This window comes from Ambystoma mexicanum, chromosome 14, assembly GCF_040938575.1.
Source record: "Ambystoma mexicanum isolate Mex_15411 chromosome 14, UKY_AmexF1_1, whole genome shotgun sequence".
Taxonomy (NCBI): domain Eukaryota; kingdom Metazoa; phylum Chordata; class Amphibia; order Caudata; family Ambystomatidae; genus Ambystoma; species Ambystoma mexicanum.
The window spans coordinates 669902003-669925088 of NC_090940.1; positions in this window are offsets into that span (position 1 = coordinate 669902003).

Below are 23086 nucleotides of genomic sequence, written 5' to 3' on the forward strand. Positions count from 1 at the left end.
AGGACCAACGGGGTCAGTGCTGGGGTACTTGCCACTGGAGGAGGCGTGGCTGGAGCGGCAGCATCCCCGAATTCAGAATCTGCAGGGAGGGAATGCTGGACACTCTGTATGGAATCTAATCTTTGGTGAATCACGGTGTTTGCGGTGGCCATATCGGCCCTTAATATTGTAATTGCCTGTACTAAAGCAGCTATGGGTTCTTCCGTGGACTCCTGCATAGTTCAACACGACTATACGGCTTCTCAGTCTGTTCTGACTTGAGTGTCGTGTAGACCGTTGATACCTCCGTCCCCAAGTGACGCACAGGGGAACCTAAAAGAACCCCGCTGTGCGACCTTTGGAGCCACAGGTGGGAGATGTTGCTTCCCGGATCCACGGAACCTCAGGAACACTGATGCTGCTGCAGAAAGAACGGGGTTAAGTACCAGGCAAATACAATATAATACAAGAATCACAGGGTCTGAATAAGCTTACCTATCCGGTGGTTGGAAAACCCGGGAGACCTAGTGGAGGAGGTTCGAGACTCAGATGAGAGGTAGTCCCCAAAACAACAGGGACCGGAGTCACACGTGGGTACAGGACAGCCCACCTGAACCAAGGGGTGGAGTCGTAGCGTGAGCCCCCAAAGGGCAAGGGCGTAGCGAAGACAAACAAAGTTCAAAGGGGTGATCCGAAGGCAAATGAGGGACGGGCCGAGGTTCAGCGATGAGTCAACAGTTCCAAGCAAAGGTACAAAGGATAATCTGAGGGAGTCCAGGTGAGTGATCCAGAGTCAAGGTAAACCAGCAAAACAAAGTCCAGACGTAGCGCCAAACAGAGTCGAAAGACACCTGAGAAGCGGTGAGTGCTCCGTGCATCAAGCGTTATGTGCTGGGCGCTTCCGGGTCACGTGACGCCCTCCATCGTCACGTGGGAAACGCCGCCCTGAGTCACGTGAGCGGACGACTGTTCAATGCGGAAGCGTTCTGCCGCCCCTTCTGACGTGTGATCTCCATGGCAACTGCCAGTGCAGGAAGGGCTGCAACCGGTCACGTACATTGCAACCGGTACAGAGCTTTCGGTCCTGTGGGGTAACCAAATCACGTGAGTCTCGAAACCTGGGGGGAGTAGTGTGGGAGCCCGGGGAAGGTGTTGTGGGGATGCTAGCAGTGTTCTGATGTGCAGAGGAGTGTCTAACACTCAAGTACCACAAGCAAAGAAGAACCTATTAGGGAAAGTAAACCAGGTACTTCTTCAAAGAAGGAAGACAAACCCCGAAAAAAAGCACTCAGATACAGAACTAGCTGGTCCATTCAAATTTTCAAATGAAACTTGTGTAAGTTGCTATGCAAATGTAGCAATAAATATTCTATTGCAATTGCCACCAATTGTTAACAACATTTACTTACACAGTACCGACCAATTGTGTTTACAAATTTTAGTCCTTCATAGAAATGCAACAAACAATCCTGACAGCACGTTCAGTGTTTACGGAATAAGACAAGAATTGGACTACTGTGCTGGAATAGTGAAATTCACTATAAACTCACAAGAAGATCCACAAGAATTTCTAATGTACTTACTACAAGTACTGGAAAACAAAAGCATACCTATAAATGAAATCTTCCAGATTTCATACATGTGGAAACATACATGCACTCTCTGTAGCAATGTGATACAGGAGCAATTCCCAAATGAGCGATTTGTGTATGTATCCATACCCAATTGTGAATCCATTCCATTTCAGCATCTTGTACAGAATGCAAACCATGGCAGATTATTTTCTATGTGTAATTCGGACAATCGTTCCACCTTACTAATACAAACACATAGTAAGTACATAATGCTTATGCTGCTACGTTATAAAGCAGATGGTACCAAAAACAACTACAAGCTGACTGGATTCACACACGGTCAAGTGTCACTTGGAAAGAAAACCTTCACAACAGTAGGCATAATCTACCATGCAGGAGCCACAACCAATGCAGGTCACTACACTGCATACATTAAAAAGAAATGTGGATGGGTGGAATGTAATGATAGCACCATTACTCTAAAGCAGAGATTACCAGCTAACCTAACAAATTCGCATTTAATCTTCTTGAAGCCAAAATGTAATAACTAATGTGTACTTCAACAGTACCAAAAAATTAAGTGAAAGACTACAAACAGTTAGAATACGCCTACAGGTATCTAACTGCCCAAGAGTGTATAACAACAACACAGAGAAATGAATATCACAGATCTGTAGGAACAAATGCACAGTTATAATACGCCAACAGGTATCTAGCTGTTGTTAAAAATGGGTAGCAAGGCAAAAAACATAACATTAAGCAGAAAGAACAAGGAAACACTCAAAGAAAACAAAGAAATAGTTTGTAGCATAGCAACTTAAGGGTTTTTTTAATCCGACAAGGATTTTTTTTTCCCCAGACCCAAGGATTAGAAAAACAAACACAGAAACTGAGCACAATGCACAGTACACTGGTTTGTGAACTAAATATGAGGGTAAAAAAAAACGGAACTGTCTATTATACTTTGTAAAAAACTTTATAAAATGCAAACACTAACATGCTTTTTTCTTTTATCACAGAAATGTAAAAAGGCTACTTTCGCCAAGTACTGCAATCATGTAACACATGTATGGATTCTGAACAAATTAAAGAGTAAGTATAATGACAGTCATTTCACACATATGCGAATGTACACGGCTAATCTATGACAGTAATATGGTGCAGTGCCTGTAGGCTGGGCCTAGCATCTTTGATCTACAACCTACCCCCTACAACCAAGCAAGCAAGACTATAGGTCCTACCCACAACCATCACTCCATATGAAAACCATGGTGCTTCTATTTTCACTACTTCTAAGTTTAGATTTCGGTGCATGGTCTACAGCCATGCAGCCAAGACACTACAACGTGCACACAACCACCACACCACACCACGCCCATGTTCACTTATAACCTCACTGCTTATGACTTCGGTGTTGGGTGCATGGCCTTTGGCCATGCACCCAAGACCCTGGGGGCTGCCCAGAACCACCAAAGCATATCGCAACCATTGTGACATCTAATTTCAGTACATATAAACTTGGTTTTAGGAGCAGGACCTTCGGCCATGCTCCCAAAACGGTACGCCCTCCCCACAACCACCTGAATAATGTTTCATAGTACGAGTGTACTTATACCTGTGATATGATGCAGTAGTTGTGGCCACAGGCTACATACTTGGCTGTAAGTCCATAGATTTCTCAATGTAGGGGTATGCAGTATATAAAATTCATAGTGGGTTACAACTGCAGTACTTATAACTTGTGTTCTTGGCAGCATGTCCTACGGGTATGCACCAAAGACTCTACGTCTGGGCCACAACTACCACACTATATCATACCCATTGTGCTTTTAACAACACTACGTATGAATGTGCTGTTGGGTGCATGGCCTTTGGCCATGCACCCATGACTGCAGGCCCTCCCCACAGCCACCTGAGTAATGGTCAATACTACGGGTGTATGTATAGCTGTGATATGCTGCAGTGGTTGTGGCCTAAAGTCTTAGGTGTATATCCATATATATTTCAATGTGTGGGTATGAAGTGGCTTATAGCTCCAATGTTTACAACTTTGTTCTTTGTTCATGCAGCCAATACTGTACACACTCCCCACAACCATATGAGCGATAACGAATTATAGGTGTACCTATTGGTGCGACATGCTGCGGCGGTTGTGGGCAGGGCCTAAAGCTTTGGAAGTATGGCCTACGGCCTACAGCCATGCACCCATGCACCCAAGAGTGTACGGCCTGGCCACACCTATCAGATACATACTCAATTGTATGGGTGTCATGTATGAATATGATATGCTGCAGTGGTTGTAGGCAGAGTGCACACACTTGGGTGTAAGGCATACAGCCTGCAGCCATACATTCAAAAGTCTATGTCTTGCCCACAACCACTGTAGTATGTAAAACCCATGTTGGCTGATAATGTCACGACTCGCTCCCTTCGCTCCCGTTCCCACCACTTGGGGGCATGATTTGGGGTTTATTCCCTACTGGACCTTTCCTCCGAACCTTATGCTACAGTGCTATGATGAATTGGGAGCGCTAAATCCCTATTTTCCAAGCTACTTCCCTTCCGGATCCATTCCAGGTTTTTGGCAGCCAGCATGCTTCTTTAACCAAATGACTATGCTTCCCAGAATTCCTGGCCCACTGCTCCACCTCCACCCTTGCAGGACAAGGTTGGGTGGAGGATAGGTAACAGCTGTGGCTGCAGGTGCAGCAATCAGCACACCTGAGGCGTGTGCTCGTTAAGCAGCTTTAAAAGCCTCAGTCTTACTTCAGTCCAGCGCTGGTCATCGTTTGCAGTGTTCCTGTTGTGACTAGTCCCTTGTTCCTTGCCTTTGTACCTAGTTCCTAGTTCCTGTTTTCTTGTTCCTCCGCCCTGAATCTCGGATTCATGCGCTAATTGGTTTCTGCTCCCTTGATTCCCTTTTTGTCTTCCTCTGTTTGCAGGCAGCATTTCTCAGTGCTTTCCCCTTTTAGATGCAGCCCAGTTTGTCTGTGTTCTATATTTCTTTGACTCTGCCCTTTGCTGCTGTAAACCCGTATGCCTTAGCCTTCCTCTTAGATTAGCTTCCTGTCTTTTCCTTGGAGGGGTAGGGAGAAGTTTGCATTGGTTATTTCGTTTTTCCCTGCTCCTGATCCTTACTTTCTATTGGGATCCATTCCATGTTTTCCATTGCACTTCTGCATTTATTTCCCATTTGATTATTAGGTGTGGTGTGCGGTTGTAGCTAGCTCCTGTGTGAATGCTTATGTTTTCCTCACTAATTTGTAATCACTATTCCAACTTAGGTATTTAGTTTTCCTCCCATTGCTGTTCTAGCCTTTCTGGGTCCCAGTTTCATCAACAGGATTCGTGGGCTAGCTGACATTCAAGAGGTTTATCTCGTCCTCGTGAGTACAGTTCTTTAGTTCCCTTATTTAATACCATCAAGAGTGTTAGTTCACAGATCCTGTCATTGCTTGCCCTCCACGTGGGTTTAGCGCTGTCAGTACCTGTAACAGCAATTGGGGGTAAGGCGCTTGCCGACTTTCCTCGCGGTCAGGTGCTTACCCCACATCCCTTTTCATATATTGGTTTTGTTGTCACACTCTATTTCCACTCCTGGGTTCTAGCATACATGAGTCGTTGTTCCTGTGTGCACGTAGTTTAATTCAAAGCTATTCACTGTGTGATTTAGTGCACATTTCCCTTGCCATATTCGCTGCCTTTGTACTCGCCTGACTAATCCTGACAGATAAATTAAGAGATTATAACTTTTTTCTTGGGTGCATGGCCTTGCACCCAAGAATGCAGGGCCTCCACACAACCACCCGAGTGATGTGCAATACTACGGGTGTGTCTATAGCTGTGTATGCAGCATTGGATGTGGCGAGAGTATAGACTCTTACCTGTATATCCATAGATATTACAATGTATGTGTGCAGTAGCTTATTACTCTCATGCTTGCAATTTTGTTTTTGGGTGCATGGCCTTTGGCCATGCACCCAAATCTGTGCACACTCTCCACAACCATCTACCCCATTAGCAATACTACAGGTGTATCCATGGGTGTGACATGTTGCGGTGGTTGTGGCCAGGGCCTACAGTCTTGGAAGTATGGCCTTCAGCCTACGGCCATGCACCTAAGACTCTAGGCCCTTGCCACAACCACCGCAGCATATTACACCCATGCTTGCTTATACATGAGTAACACACCCATACAATGAAACATTATAGCTTTTGCATGTACTCATTTTGTACCCAGGACTCAAGGCCCTGCCCACACCTACCAGATACGTAATAGAATGTATGAGTGTGATGTATGAATGTGATATCCTGCACAGCTTGTGTGCAGGTTCTACAGTCTTTGGTGTATGGCCTACAGCCTGCAACCATGCACCCAAAACTGTACGTCCTGCCCACAACCACCACACTATGTGAAATCCATGTTGGCTTGTAACTTTAGAGTTGACAAGTTTGTTCTCATTTGCATGGCCTTTGGCCATGCACCCAAGACTGTACACACTCCCCATAACCATCTAATTGATAATCAATACTACAGGTGTATCCCTTGGCTGTGACATGCTGCGGTGGTTGTATCCAGGGCCTACAAGAGCCTTAAAAACCCAGCTCTTTGTATAAAAGAGCCCCTCAGTCTAGGTCTGCACCTCCACTATATCACCTAGCACACGCTCTGTTATGCCTCGTGCTACCTAGGAAAGTATATGAGTAACCAACTGTAACCTTCACTGTATACCCGCTGCAACTATGTAATAGAACTGTATATCGTCTGTAACCCTGTAACTGAATCTACCTAAGTATACCATATGGGGCCGCTTATTGTAACCCTCAAGCAAGCCTTCTTTAAATCTCCTTATAGCGCCTCGTTGCCTCTGGGCTGTAGTGCGCTCTACAAATACTAAAAGGAAATAAATAAAATATACAATCTTGGAAGTATGGCCTTCGGCCTACGGCCATGCATCCAAGACTCTAGGCCCTGGCCACAACCACCGCAGCATGTCACACCCAAGGCAGCGTACTATCAACAACACACCCATAGGGAAAAATAATGTAATAACGATATGTACTCCATTTCAATGTTCGCTAACACCACGCGTGCCCTAAGAACAGTTCCAAGGTGCCTTTGCACAGCACTGTGTGAAATACGACCCTTATTAAACCCCTCATTTTCTGTAGGTGCAAACATTCCGAACAAGGCGGGCATAGAAAATACATCATTAACACCTACCGCCTGAACAAATGCAGTTTTTCACCCATCTCTTACTGTGTGAACCTCCCCAAGCACTATGACACAGCAAAATAGTTTTGAGATAGCATGTTCCCGCTGGTTGCCGCTGCGCTGTCGGCGGATCCAAGATGTCGGGCGCATCCAAACAATCTGACGCAGAACACGTCTCACTGCAGCCAATCGGCACACACATCGCATGTCCGCGTCCATGACGGCAGCCCCTTAGCCAATCGGTATCTTGTCCGCTGAGCAAACAGGGAAGTGTGAACGCGGAGCGGACATAGATATCACTAATTTTTTTAGACCTACTTTTTGGTTGTTTTAAAGGAAAGTACTGCAGGGATTGTCACCGCATTTACAAAAGCACGCTTTCGGGACCAAGCCCCTGCCGCAAATTTGGTGAAAATCCGTCCAGCGGTTTAGACTGTAGGCGTGCGCAAAGTGTTTCCCCCATTCAGTCTATGGGAAAAAAAGACGTTTTGGCATCCCCCCCTATAACTTTTCCCCCCCTGGACCAAACATCACCAAACTTAACATATTCAGAGTGGCCCATATACATTTTTTGCAAAGTTTGCTAAGGATTTGTCCAGGGGGAGCGGAGTTATAGGCCGCCCAAAAAGTGTTATTCCTATGGAAACAGCAACTTAACCATAACTACACGGCCACTACCGTGGCTGTGTAATATGTATATATATATTCAGTGAAATAACTTTGTTAAAGGGACATTATGGTTATGTTGTGCTACTAAAAACCTATGAAATTCAGTGAAAAAACTTTGTTAAAGGGACGTTATGGTTAAGTTGCGCTACTAAAAACCTATGAAATTCAGTGAAAAACTTTGTTAAAGGGACGTTATGGTTCCAAGTAAAACCGAAAAACCCCTGAAATTCGCCAGTTATGGTAAGCTAAGCAACCATAACTCGCGCCACCACTGTGCACTGCTAAGACTAACACCCACGACATCAAAGATGACATCACAAATGCCTTTGATGACATCACTGATTCTGCCTATAAATGTGATCTTGTCCATGCACCCAAGACTATAGACCCTGGCCACAAACACTGCAGCATATCACACCCATACAGTCAAACATTTTAACTATACCATATGGACACTTTTAATGTCCGCGGACATCATGAGTGTTCTTAGAACAGTTTCAACTTTGCTGCCTATAGATTTGATCTTGTCCATGCACCCAAGACTATAGGCCCTGCCCACAACCACCACAGCATATCACACCCATAGTGACTTATAACTTTGTTGCTTATAAATTTGTTCTTGGATCCCAAAGTTATAAACCACTATGGGTATGATATGCTGCGGTAGTTGTGGCCAGGGCATAGAGTCTTGGGTGCATGGCCATATGGCCATGCTCCCAAGACTCTATGCCCTAGCCACAACCATCGCAGCATATCACACCCATAGAGTCAAACATTTTAACTATGCCGTATGGACACTTTTAATGTCCGCGGACATCATGAGTGTCCTTAGAACAGTTTCAACTTGCCTACGAACAGTACAGACAGACATAGCGTTCTCAGGACACCCTCATTTCGTTTATTTACGAACATCCCAGGACACATAATGTGTTCTAAGAACACTTTGAACGTGCTTGTGAACATGTGTTCTTAGAACAATTTGAAATTGCTTGCAAACAGAACGGACAGGCATACCATCCTCAGGACATCCCCATTTTCTTTATTGACGAACATCCCAGGACACATGATGTGTTCTTAGAACAGATTCAACTTGCCTGCGAACAAAACGAACAGGCTTACCGTCCTCAGAACACACCCATTTTGTTTATTTTCGAACATTTCCAGACACCACCAGTGTTCTTAGAACACTTTCAGCTTGCTTGTGAACAATACGACAGGCGTAGTGTCCTCAGAACACCCCCATTTTGTTTATTTACGAACATCCCAGGACACATAATATGTTCTAAAACACTTTGAACGTGCTTGCGAACATGTGTTCTTAGAACAATTTGAAATTGCTTGCGAACAGAACGGACAGGCATACCGTCCTCAGGACACCCCCATTTTATTTATTGACGAACATCCCAGGACACATGATGTGTTCTTAGAACAGATTCAACTTGCCTACGAACAAAACAAACAGGCGTACTGTCCTCAGAACACACCCATTTGTTTATTTTCGAACATTTCAGGACACCGCCAGTGTTCTTAGAACACTTTCAGCTTGCTTGTGAACAATACGGACAGGCGTAGTGTCCTCAGAACACCCCCATTTCGTTTATTTAGAACATCCGTGTTGTCCACGGACAAAGCGAACACAACAGGGGGGTCTACAACCTAAATAAATAAAACATTTAATCCATCTCTTACTCCCCCACCCTCCCCAAACACTTTCTCACAACAACACACTCTACTAAATAGTATTTTTCAACAAAGTTTCACAGCGCTGTCAGCGAATCCAAGATGGCGGGCGTTCCCGAAAATCTGACGCGCTCCACGCTCTTCACCGTCCAATCAACGAACACGTTGCATGTCCGCTTACATGACGCAAGCCGTTTGGCCAATCAGAACACTGTCTGCGGAGCGAACAGGGAAGTGTGTCCGCAGACCGAACATAGATATCACTCATTTCTTTTTACCTATTTTTTGCTCATTTTATAAAAAACTACTGGACGGATTTTCACCAAATTTGCAAAAGCACTCTTTCGGGACTAAGCCGCTGCTCCTGGTCCAAATTTGGTGAAAATCCATCCAGCGGTTTCGGCTGTAGACGTGAGCAAGGTATTTTCCCCATTCAGTCCATGGGAACAAAAGAAGTTTAGGGACCCCCCTTATAACTATGCCCCCTCTAGACCAAACCTCACCAAACTTTGCAAAACAATTCAGAGTGACCCATATACTTTTTTTGAAAAGTTTGGTGAGGATTCGTTCAGGGAGAGCGAAGTTATAAGCCACCCAAAAAGGGCTCTTCCTATGGAAACAGCAACTTGACCATAACTACACAGCCACTACCGTGTAGTGGCTGTGTAGTTATGTGTGTGTGTGTATATATATATATATATATATATATATATATGAAAAAAATGCCTTTTGGGAAAAGACAGCAAATGGAGTGCACTCCAGAGAGCAGCTGCAATCAAGAACCAGTATCCTTGCGGCAAAAGAAAGTGGAAAGAAACTCCTCAGCACTCCTGGCAACACGTTTTCTTTATTGGTGTGAGTACATCAGGAAGGAAAACAAAAACAACGCGTTTCGCGGTGCACAGACCGCTTGATCACGTGGGTTTGCCAACAACACAGAGAATGGACTGCAATTTATCCCCAGACTGACTCTCTGATTTCACATAGAGAGTGTCCACCTGCTATAGACCATTCGATCATCATGTTTTGTAAGGCAGCCATATTGGAACGGTTCAACAGTATATGATTACTCATGGAGGAGTTCTAACTTTATCCTCTAATATGTGCCACATGAATTACTTTCATAATTTGTAAATGCATGAAAAACACAAAATGTGTGATGTAACAAAAAATGCATTATTTTCACAAAGCAATCATGTGTTTTTAAATTTCAGCAATATACCATATATATATATAATTACACAGCCTCCTGCCATGTAGTTATGGTTAAATTGCTAAACCCATAGGAAGACCAATTTTTCGGTGATTTATAACTTCGCTCCCCCTGGAGGAGTTCTCACCAAAATTTGCAAAAAAAAGTATATGGCCGGCTCTGAATTTTTTCGCCAAGTTTGGTGAGATTTTGTACAGGTGGGGAAAAGTTATGGGGTGGGTCCCAACATTTTTTTTATCCATAGACTGAATGGGTGAAAACTTTGTGCACGGCTACAGCCCGAACGGCTGGACCGATTTGCACCAAATTTGCGGCAGGAGCGGTGGCTCGGTTTAGAAAGCATGCTTTTGTGTGTTTGGTGGAAATCGGACCAGTACTTCTGTTGCAAATAACTGAAATATATGTCTAAAAAAATTAGTGCTATCTGGCTCTGCTCCGTGGACTCATTTCCCTGTTCGCTCTACGAACAGAAGTCTCATTGGCTTGTGGTATGCCGTGCTGGCGGCGAGCTGTGGACGCAGCCAGTGGTTGGCTGGAGGGAAGCGTGATGTGCGTCAAAGCTTTTGGGAAACGCTGCCATGGTGTATCGGAGGATAGTGCAGCGCCGAAAGGGACTGACAAACACTATGTACGGCATGTGGTGGTGGGAAGTGGGGATGCAAAGGGTGGGGGGAGAGAAGTGGGTCATCTGATGTGTGTGATTATTAGGTGGACGAAGACTGTGGTGTGCCTGCAATATTCGTGCGTACTGCGCCAATTTGCCGGTCCCTGCACAGGCGACTAGCATGTGTGGTGAATGCAAGTAGCGTTCGTTACGGCACGAAAACTCGTTCCGCAAACTCTTACCGTGCTGACTGGTGGAAGCTGAATAGCAGATGGGGAGTGCATAGCAAAACATATATTACGCTATGTGGTGGTGGGAGGAAGGCATGGAAAAGGGTGTAGGAGTGAAAAGTGAATCATCTGAGATGTCAATAGGTGGACTAAGATGTTGATGTGCCCGCTGTAGCTGGGCGTACAGCGCCACTTCGCGAGTCTCTGCATAGCCGCCTACCATGTGTGCTGAATGCAGGCAGGCTTTGTTACGGCACGATAGCTGGTGCAGAGACCTCTTTCCGTGGTGACTGGTGGGAGCTCAATTGCAGAAGGGGCGTGCATTGCACATGACATGCACATTGTAAGGTAGCGTGTACTGCAGTCTTTTGCATGTGGTAAGGCTAGCCCATTCGATTTACGGATGGAGGACTTGCTCCGACAACTATGTCCAGTGTTTGCAAGAAGGTTTCACATTGTTGCCTTCTGTGTGTGGTTCCTCAGCATTGCCCGCACATCCTACACTACTTACTCTATGGCTGCAGCTAATGGAGTGAACAGTTCTGCAGTGTGTGCACTGAGTACAGTGTTGGAATACTGTCAGTACAGAAGAGGGTAGTGTTGAAGTACATCTTCTATGTGCATGGATACTGCAGTGTGTGAAGTGGGTGCAATAGATAAGTAGTGTGTGCATAGAAGTGGATAAGGGCAAACTGCATAGCGCAGAGGATTGCGTAGTTTCCATTGCACAGAGTGCTGACTACTGTACTATGAGCTATTGCTTTTGTGTACTGAATAGAGTGCTGGGAGCAGGGGCAGTGTTGCGATCATTGTTTTCGTTTGGTTGGCGGTAACAGCATACTATGTGAATGAAAGTGGGTATGGGTCCTGGAGGCTGTGGTATGTTTGTAGATTCTGCTAACTGTTGCATGTTTCCATGAATAGCTGTATTATGGTGTGGAGGTTGGGTAGCAGTGGCTGTGGTATGTGTGTGGTGCTTTGGCACATGTTAACATGTATGGCTGTACTACGTTGCAGTGGGTGTGGGCAAGGCCTAGACTATTGGGTGCATGGTCGAAGGCTGTAGGCAATGCACCCATTAGTCTAGGCCTTGCCCACCAGAGACGTGCTGTTTAGACTGCATCTGTCAGAGGGTGCTCACCTTTATAGAATGGTTGTGGAGCACATTTTAGACTTGCTACAGCACCAGAAGTCAGCTGACATGCATATAGTGGTGGTTGGTCCAGTTGGCAGTAACAACATTGTATGTGAATGAAAGTGGGTAGGGGTGCCAGAGGCTGTGTGAAGTATGTAGATTCTGTAAAACGGTGCATCTTACTATGCACAGCTGTATAACAGTGTGTAGGTTGGGTAGGAGTGCCGGTGGCTGTGGTACGTCTGTGGATTGTGGTAGTTGGTGTCATGTTGCCATGCATGGCTGGATTATGTTGCGGTGGGTGTGGCAAAGGCCTAGACTATTGGGTGCATGGCCAAAGGCTGTAGGGCATGCTCCCAAAAGCCAAGGCTTTCACCATACCCACCACAGCAATGCAGTTTTCACTGCATCTCTCAGTGGGTGGTCGCCTTTACAGAATGGTTGAGGAGCACATTTTACTCTTCATAAAGCACCGGAGGTGCACTGCCATGCACATATTGTTGGTTCCATGGTTGTTGTCATTGTGCCAAAATTATGTGGTATTCAGTGTATGGCTGGAGATTCTGCAGTGAAAAATCTTGCAGTGTGCCCACTGGGTGCAGTGTTGGAACACTGTCAGTATAGAAGAGGGTAGGGTTGAAGTGAATCTTGTATGTTCTCAGGTATTCTGGTTTGTGTAGCTTCCTGGGAGTAGGCCCAATGTTGTGAAGATTGTGTGGTTTGATTGCCAGTGACATAATACTTTGTGAATGGAAGTGGGTAGGGGTGATGAAGGCAGTGGTATGTTTGTGAAATGTGCTGTTACATGTTTCCATGTATTGTGTTATGTTGCTGGGGTTGGTTAGAAGTGCTACTGCCTAAGTTATGTTTGTGGATTCTGGTTTCTGGCCACATGTTCATATGCATGGCTACATTATGGTGTGCTGGGTGGGGCCAAGCAGTAGACTCTTGTGTGCATGGTCAAAGGCGTGATGGGTGCCGCTATGGATCATTTTTTTGCAGACCTTTGTACCGAAGGTGTTTTGGGAGCCCACGCCACATCCTGCCATTCTTTCGATGGTGGGCATGCAAATGGAATTGTGGGGATTATGGAATCACATGTGAAGGGTGTAGTTCACAGGAAGGGGCGGTACTACTTTTTCCCACATACATCCCTCTCTCTATCCCTCTCACTACCCCACTCTCCTGGACCGATCACTCTCTTTTCTCTTCACGCTTGATGCTCTCTTCTCCTTTAGCACCGGCACACCCTGCATTGTCGACCGCCTTCAAGGTCTTCCGACTCATGAAAAGAGTGTCAGTGGCTGCCTTTGCCTCCACCTACTCTCTTCCTTCGCACCCTGACACAGCCCTCTCTACTTTCACCTTTCCATCTCCAACACTCTCAACATTCTTGCCCCTGTTATGAGGGTCCGGCTAAAGCCTGCAAAAAAGTGCAACTCTTGGTACCATTTTGATCTGGCTGCCCTTTAATGCAAGTGCAGAGCAGCAGACTGGAAATGGGGATGATCAGGTACACACTCTGACAAGCTGGCCAGCTGCCTTCTTCAAAGGCAACACAGACTCTGCCTTCGGTCCAAAAAGAGAGTCCATATTCAAGCTTGCATCTCTGCAGCATCTAACAAAATGGCCCGAACTTTTCAAAGTCTACAAGGAACTGGCCAATCCTACTGCAGCATCATCCTCTACTGCACCCACCAAGGCCCTTTGCTCAGCCCTGGCTGCACACTTCACCGCCAAAACATAGGGCATCCTTTCATCTCTCGCCTCCGCACCCACTCATGCACCAACATCTCTTAGGTCCCCCTCGGCCGCCCCCATCTCTTCTCTCCTTCCTATCCCCTGCCACACCTGACGAGGTCTCTAGACAAGTCCGGTCTATGAAAGCCTCTTCCAAACAGGTGAACCCATGCCCTTCAAAAACCATCAAGGACAACATTGACACTCTCATTGACACTCTTGCTCCAGCCTTGGCAGACCTCTGGCCTCTGCTTCACCACTGGTGGTTTCCCCACTCTCAAGCACTCTCTTGTACACTCTCTGCTCAAAAAACCTTCCGCCGACCCTTCTATTCCAGCAAACTACCGCCTGATCTCTATCACTCCTTCCCTGGGAAAACTCCTGGAAAAGTTTGCTATCTCTCAGCTTGCCCTCCACACTGAATCTGTTGGTTGTCTCCATGACCATCAGTCTGGCTTTAGAGCATCCAAAGGCACGGACACTGCTCTTCTGAACACCTGTGAAGACCTGCTCTCAAATCTTGACTCTAACTCTCCTTCTGTCCCCATTCTTCTTGACCTCTCTTCTGCTTTCCATACAGTAAACCACAACATCCTGATCTCCTGTATCCGTGATACCCTGGGCATCACAGATCTGGCCCTGGCGTGGCTTGCCTCCCTTCTCTCTGACTGTCCTTCCCAGGTGGAACTGGGGTCTTTTCTCTCCGCTATTACTTTCTCTACTTGTGGTGTTCCCCAGGGATCTAACCTATCCCTGTGGTTATTCAATGTCTACATGGCTCCTCTGGCCCGCAGGATCTCTGCCTTCACCTCCAACTTTCAGTGTTATGTGGATGACATACAGCTCTCTTTCATGCTACCCTTGGCCGCCTCCTCCTCCTCCTTCTCACTCATTCTTGACTATCCGCAATTCAGTCTTGATATGCTGCGAACGATATCTGCTTAAATTCCAGCAAGACGGAGATCATCCTCATTGGGACCCCTGCTCCCGCCTTCCCACTCTCACGCTTGCCATCCTCCCTTGACCCAGCGCCTCACACACTATTGAGGCAAATAATCTGTGGGTCATCTTCGACTCCACTCTCTATCTGCTCTCACAACTCAGACATCTCTAAAAAGTCCAAAATCTAGTCATAGGCGCCCCCTCTGTGAGAAAGAAACATGGCTAAATGACCTGTTCTTTGGGAAGGTACCAATTCGAGAGTCTGCAGCCACACTTTAGATCACTGTACCTTTCACAGATGGGAAATATCCATTTGCATCAGTCTTTGTCCCACCCACACGGGCAGTTCAGCACCGAAATGCTATGGCAATTCTCTTCAGAACATTTATTAAGGGACTCTCTCGATCCCCTCCATGTGGAGGATGCTGCTGAGGCATGAGTCTTAAGGGTTCCACGGTGCCATCACCAGTGGGTGTGCACTCCCTCCTGTGCTTGGCTATGACTGCGCGAACCTTGGACTTGAGGTCGTCCCATCTCCTCCGACAGTTCTTTCACGTGCAGGGGATGGTCTTGACAGCAGTCCCATTGGTCACCACCTCGCCCCATATGGCGCTCTTGCCCTGGCAGCTTGACTTGCGCTGCCTGCTCCAAACAACCCATCTGCATATTGCAACACAGTGTCCACCAGGGCTGTAAATTCAGCATCAGCAAACCGGGGTTTGCATTGGCAGGAGTCCTTGCCTGGGGTGTTCTGCTCCTGGCACATGATCAGACAAAGAGAGATTGAGGGATATTAATCACAAGCATACCCTTGAGCTAAAGGGATCAACCCTTAACACTTTGAAACACAAAGCTTGTGATTTATGGTTGCTACCTTGTCTAGGTGAGTTCTATTCCAAGACCATATTCACTTATGGTGCTGAAAAAAGCATTGCATGAGAGCAAGTTTATAGAAAAATGCACATATATTATTTCTCAAATACATACAAATATTAAAAACCTACGGTATTAAAGTATCTATTCAGGCTTCTACAATAGAAATGAGGAAGACACGTTCACTATTGTATATGCATGCGCTTTCCCCCTTCAACAGGTAAGTATGTTAGTTCGAATACTTGTCCGTTAAAGTGTCTTGTGCTGTGCTAATATTCACACTGGGCCATACCTCATTAAACACAACTCACTCAGTCTCATTCCATTCATTCTTTCGTCATTCACTTTCATGATCTCATTCCACAACCATAAAAATGTGCCCGACATGTTTCTTTCCGCTCTTGGTGACTCGTATCGAATACCCGGAAATTCTTCAGGGGCTTGTGTAAGGGGTTAGTAACACATGCATCACATATCAGTACAACTCAATATCTAAAACAAAAAGGTTTTCTAATAGAAAGCATTTCCTTTACAAAATTCTTGTGGGAGTTGCAGTAGTATTCTTACTCCACTGGGTTTTAGTCCCCTTTAGGTCAATCGACCCGGAAGAGAATCTCCACCTATCAAGGAGCAATAAACATAGAATAGGAGTGTCAGTAACCTACTCACGCTGCTCAGCTCTACGACAACTGTTGGTAAGTAACAGAAATCTTGGCTCGAAGTCTAATCACATTATTTTACAGTAAAACAAAACATTTCTGCATCTTGTACAGTTCCTCCAGTATCAGTTCTTGGGTCTATTTATCAGGTCTCGGAGCTATTGACATGTTTCACCCCAGGGGTACCTATGCTCCTGTCATTATCAACTGTTAATTTAGACATATAGTTAAGGTCCACTCACCGTTTGGTATAACGGATATCAAATGCTTCGTATGAATAGGATCTCAGCGCTGTGTGTCGGTTATCAGAGAAGGAAAAAGCTGTCTCACATCTTTCAGGGAAAGAAATCCCTATTGGCTAGAGAGATGGGGGAAAAAAATAGAGAGAGACGAAAGAAGGACCCATTAGAGACACGTTCGCAAGTCCTCCTGTGATATTAGTTCGACTTGCCTCTTATAGGCTTACCCAGTCAGGTGAGTCTCTGTTTCAAAAACTGTCTAGACAACGTCACGTTCCACTTTCTTTTTTCTTGGGTTCTCGTGTTTCTCTTGTCAGACCTGGGTGGAACCCGTGAATCACTAGAGAGGGAAATCCAAACACCCAGTTAATAGTTGATTGTTGCCTATGATTCAATACATAGATTGAAAGAGCTGATTCATATTGCTCTCATTTTCTTGCCCCATACGTTTTCAATACTGTCTCCTTACCTACCCGGCGTGGGTGGATAATTACGCAGCTATGCTGAATGGGCCGTGTCCCTTTCCAAGTGCTGAAACGAGTTCCCGCTAGTGCCAATGGAACCCGTCCTGCTCTCGGTTTCTTAACCGGAGAGCTCTCTATAAGGAAAGAGAGAACATCATTTGTAAAGTACCCGCTTTTATCTAAGGAGGTTACATATCGCGGCCTCAAGCGTCAGAAAAAATGCATGTCTTTTTTACTTTACTTGGGCGTCGGTCCCTTCGTAATGAGGTTTACCCGCGTCCCTAGCCAGAACAAGCCGAGCAGCGCAGCTTCGGTCAATAAAGCATTTCCTTCTGGAAATTTAACGCTAATTACTGAACTGCCCATGATTTCTCTCACCGTTCGTGTTGGGGTCCGGATTCCGCTTTCTTCTGAGGTCTATCTGATCTGGTTTTTTTCTGCACGAATCACATCCGGGGTATCTTCAGTTCACTTCACGCACATCCGGGAGTTTATATGCTTGCGGTCCAATCTAGCGCATGCGCAATGTTGGCTAATTGAAAAAACGACAATCATTAGCTTTTTACTTTCGGCAAATTACTTCCGTTACCATGTCTGACATTCTGCGTCTCGCAACTCGTCAGCAGAGATGCAGCTCCAGACTTGCGTGCATAGCTGTGGATCATCCGCACTGGCCCACTAGACACCGGCTATTGAGGTGAGGAGTAGTCATAAATCGTAGCGATTCCGGGTCCATTAGCCTCACACATCTGGCATGTCTTAAATTATTGTGCCCACCAATCGATTTTTTTCGTTAAGTCCTGTGACCATACTATTGGTAAGAAAGATTAGTTGTTGTTCTTTTTTCAGCAGTTTCCTTTTGTCCTTGTTGCTGTCCAAGCCTGGCCTTTGTTTATATAGGATGGTCCAGCTTAGGTCATCCACAGTGTGTTGCTGTTCGATTCAGTGATCTACTAGAGGAGCATTATGGGTTTTATTTCTAATGCAGCTCCTGTGTTCGCCGAACCAGATTCTTATCTTCCTGTCTGTTTTGCCCACATAGATTTTTTTACACGGGCACCACACTGCATAGACAACCATGTTAGAGTTGCAGTTTGTAAAGTTTTTTTGATGCCATGGTGTTGTTAAGCTGATATCAACTGCTGTACTCCTAAAGGTAAAAGGGCAGTATGTGCATTTACCGCACTGGGCATGCCCCATTAGCTCTTGGAACCCCCATTGCTGTGGTAAGGTTTTCTGTTTCGTTGGTTTCCTGCTCACGTCATTTCTTGTTAAATGTTCTTTCACATTGCGGCTTCTTTTAAATGCAATGATAGGTCTTGCAATTGGTTGGTCACTTTTCTCCAGGATATGCCAGTTTTTCCCCAATGATTTTTTTAATTCCATTTGAGAGATGGCTGGCTGTATGTGTTCACGAACACTATTATTTTGGATTTGTCTTTCCTTGTTCGCTGTTCCCTGTATTCCAGAAGTGCATCTCTATTGTTATTGTTCGCCCGTTTTAGTGCGTTCTGGATGATATTTTTAGGATAGCCTTTTCCGTCAAGTTTGTCTTTCATTTTGTCAGCTTCCACCTGATAATCTGTTTTATTGGTACTATTTATTTTTCACCTCAAAAACTGGCCCAGTGGTAAGTTATCGCGTACATGGCGAGGGTGAAAGCTGGAATAGTGTACTAGAGAGTTTCTATCTGTTGGTTTGTTGAATGGTTTAACGTACAGTTTCTTAGTCTCGGAATCAGCAGAGATGGTAATGTCTAGGATGTCGAGAGCTCTCACACTATGTTGATGCGTAAAGCATAGGAATCTATTCTGCAGATCGATCCAGTTGAAGAACAGTGCCAATGTTTGTTCATTGCCTGTCCAGATGATGAAAATCTCATCTATATAGCGCCGCCATTACCTAATGTGGCCAATGAACGGGTTTGTGGCGGTCATGATTATGTTTGTCTCAAAGCCTTCCATATAAAGATTGGTTACGCTCGGGGCCAAAGTGGCACCCATCGCCGTGCCTTGAACCTGTTTAAAGAAATCCCCATTAAAGTGAAAATAGCTCTCCACTAGCGCCATTTCCGCGCACCACAAAATGAAAGAGACAGGGGTGGTCTTAACAATATGGTCTCATAGTAATTTCTCTTCCAGCACATCCAAAGATGCTTGCTGGGGAATACTTGTATATAAGGCCACTACATCAAGGCCTACCAGGATCTCAGTTAGTAGATCAAAGTTCAAACCTTCCACTTCCGAAATAATCTGTGTGGTATCTAGTACAAATGAGGTCATTTTCTTCACCATTGGTTGAAGGAATTTGTCTGCGAAGCGTGATAAGGGCTCCAGAACTGAGTTCATCCCCGAAACTATTGGTCTCCCTGGTGGATTAATCATGGCTTTGTGTATTTTTGGGAGAATGTAAAATTGTGGAATCTGAGGTTTATCTTTAATGAGGAAATCGCATTCTTTCTGGCTAACCCAACCTCTTTCTTTAGCTTTGGTGACTTTGAGAGTGACCATCTTCAGTAGGAGTAAAGTGGGGTCCTCAGTGAGCAGTCGGTAACAAGTTAGATCAAGCAGTTGTCGGTTACATTCCCTTACATAATCTGCATGGTTCAGGATCACTGTCGCTCCTCCTTTGTCAGCCTTGCGTATCACAATTGCCTGGTTACTCGACAATTGTTGTGCTAGGGTTTCATTGCGGCTGGTATTTTTTTTAAATCTTTTTTCCTTTTTCTTGTTGTTCTAATAATTTTACCTCTTTGAGTACCCTTTTCTGGAAAACAAGTGCCTCTGGACTCTGGGCTGCTAGTGGTACACAAAATGTAGATTTGTTGCAAAGGCCCGATTCCGAGGTCTCTTGCTCGTAAGCTTTATCCTCAAAGAATTGATGTAGGTGGATTTTCCTCATGAACTGATTAAATTCCTGCCGGAAAGTAAAGGAACTATGGAAGTTTGTGGGCATAAAACCCATCCCTTTTTCCAGTACCTGCATTTCTAGCTCCGCTGGTTGGTAATCAGAGAGGTTTACCACAAGGCTTGTATGTTTCGAGTGACCCGGGGTTCTAAGTCCCAGGACTCCGGGCCCTTCTCTAAAAAATGCTGTTGGTCGTTTGGTCTGCCTCCTTGGTTACCCCCTCCTCTACTACCTCTCCGGCCTCGGAAGTTGTTTCCTCTCCTCGTGTTGCGTCGGTTAGGTCTGCCACGAAATGTCGTGGTATCTCCGAACGAGCTTCCATCACTCGAGCTGAAGGAGGCATTCCTAAAAGACACTTTTTTCCTTCCCTGTCCACCCTGGGCAGAGGTGCCGTCAAACGCCTCTTGGGTGAAGTAATTTTCTTGTGTATAAGGGAAGGCTTTGTCATGGCTGTAGTTAGTAAGTCCTTTGTTCATCCTTCTCACTCGTTCTCGCAGAGTGTCTTCTTTAAAGATGTTCATCTCTATCAAAAGGTCATCTAGTCTTTTTTTTATAGAGCTCGAAGGGTACTGCTTTTTGTATTTCCTCCTTGAGTTTTTTCAGGTCAATCAAATATGTTTCTGTCATCTCTATTGCCGTATCGATTATTAAGAACAACCAGTCCCGACCACACTTTTTTGCAACATAGCTCCATTGTAGTATGAACTTGGGGTTGTCCAGAAAGAGCCTTGGCCCATTTCTTACTACCAGACCTTGGGGTAGCCTCCCTTTCCTCAAATATTCAAGCATGATAGAGCCATGCAGCTCCGTTCTTATTAGTCTTTTTTCATATTGCTTAGGTCATCCCAATTGGTGATATTGGTGGTGGCTTCAGAAGAGCCTCCCAAAAAAGAGGCTTTTTCTAGCAGTTCTGTGACATATTTGTCATCATAGCTTATGCACTTGTCCATCGCCATTGTTCTTTTAAGCCGTGAGTCTATCTCAGCACTCTATTGAGGTCGATCCGTACTGGTACCGGGGGCATATAAGCCCACTCCGTTATGCTGTGTGCAATCAGCTAGTCAATTTCTCTATCGACCCTGCCTTGATCTTAGTAGTATCGTATTGTACCCGGTTAGGCGTATTAGCCCAACTACTTGTTGTATTCCTAAGTGTAGAAGGAGCTTCTGAGCTCTAGCCCGAATATTGGGTAATCTTATTCACGCTAGGTTTAAGTCAAGGCCTGTTCAAGCCTTCCGTATTCTACTGTGATGTTAGACTTATTAGTTTGAGCGGCAATTTGTATCTCACGGTCAAAGACCGTACTAGAACATGATCAAACAAAGAGAGATTGAGGGATATCAATCACAAGCATACCCTTGAGCTAAAGGGATCAACCCTTAACACTTTGAAACACAAAGCTTGTGATTTATGGTTGCTACCTTGTCTAGGTGAGTTCTATTCCAAGACCATATTCACTTATGGTGCTGAAAAAAGCATTGCATGAGAGCAGGTTTATAGAAAAATACACATATATTATTTCTCAAATATTAAAAACTTAAGGTATTAAAGTATCTATTCAGTCTTCTACAAAAGAAATGAGGAAGACACGTTCACTATCGTATATGCATGCGCTTTCCCCCTTCAACAGGTAAGTATGTTAGTTTGAATACTTGTCCGTTAAAGTGTTTTATGCTGTGCTAATATTCACACTGGGCCATACCTCATTAAACACAACTCACTCAGTCTCATTCCATTCATTCTTTCTTCATTCACTTTCATGATCTCATTCCACAACCACAAAATGTGCCCGACATGTTTCTTTCCGCTCTTGGTGTCTCGTATCAAATACCCGGAAATTCTTTAGGGGCTTGTGTAAGGGGTTAGTAAGACATGCATCACATATCAGTACAACTCAATATCTAAAACAAAAAGGTTTTCCAATAGAAAGCATTTCCTTTACAAAATTCTTGTGGGAGTTGCAGTAGTATTCTTACTCCACTGGGTTTTAGTCCCCTTTAGGTCAATCGACCCGGAAGAGAATCTCCACCTATCAAGGAGCAATAGACATAGAATAGGAGTCTCAGTAACCTACTCGCGCTGCTCAGCTCTACGATAACTGTTGATAAGTAACAGAAATCTTGGCTCAAAGTCTAGTCACATTATTTTACAGTAAAACAAAATATTTCTGCATCTTGTACAGTTCCTCCAGTATCAGTTCTTGGGTCTATTTATCAGGTCTCAGAGCTATTGTCATGTCTCACCCCAGGGGTACCTATGCTCCTATCGTTATCAACCGTTAATTTAGACACATAGTTAAGGTCCACTCACCGTTTGGTATAACGGATATCAAATGATTCGTATGCATAGAATCTCAGCGCTGTGTGTCGGAGATCAGAGAAGGAAAAAGCGGTGGATCTGTTATTTCCGCCATTTTAAGTCTGGTATTGCCAGCTGTTTCCCCCTTCATCTCTTGATACCGGCAATCTGGTATTGCCGCTTCCGGCATGGGTTTGTGCGCACGCCCCTGTAATGTAGTACGGCAGGGATTCTGCTGCACACCCAGGCGGAAATGCTGATTATTTAGGGATAACTCGGAATGAGACCCAATGTTTCTATATTACCGTTGCCCCTCTGGCTTAGGCAATGCTTGTTGATGTCTTTCTCAAGTATTGCCTCTTCCTCGCTCTGGCAATAATGGTTACAGTCTTTCTGCAATAATGTTCTCTGCTTATTTTGCCAATGTGGATTATATGCTTGTTGAGGTATTGCCACCTCTTTACTTTGGCAATGGTAGTTACGGTAGCTTGCTTCAGTATTGCCCCCTCTTTGTCTTGGCAATAATGTTGGCTTTGATAGCAATGATTATACCCTTTCTTTTCTTGTCTTTTAACAAAGTTCTTGTTACCCCAATGGGATTTCCTTATATTAGCTAGGAATTACAAAAATGTATCGCCAACCAGCGGTTGATTACGGCGCGTATT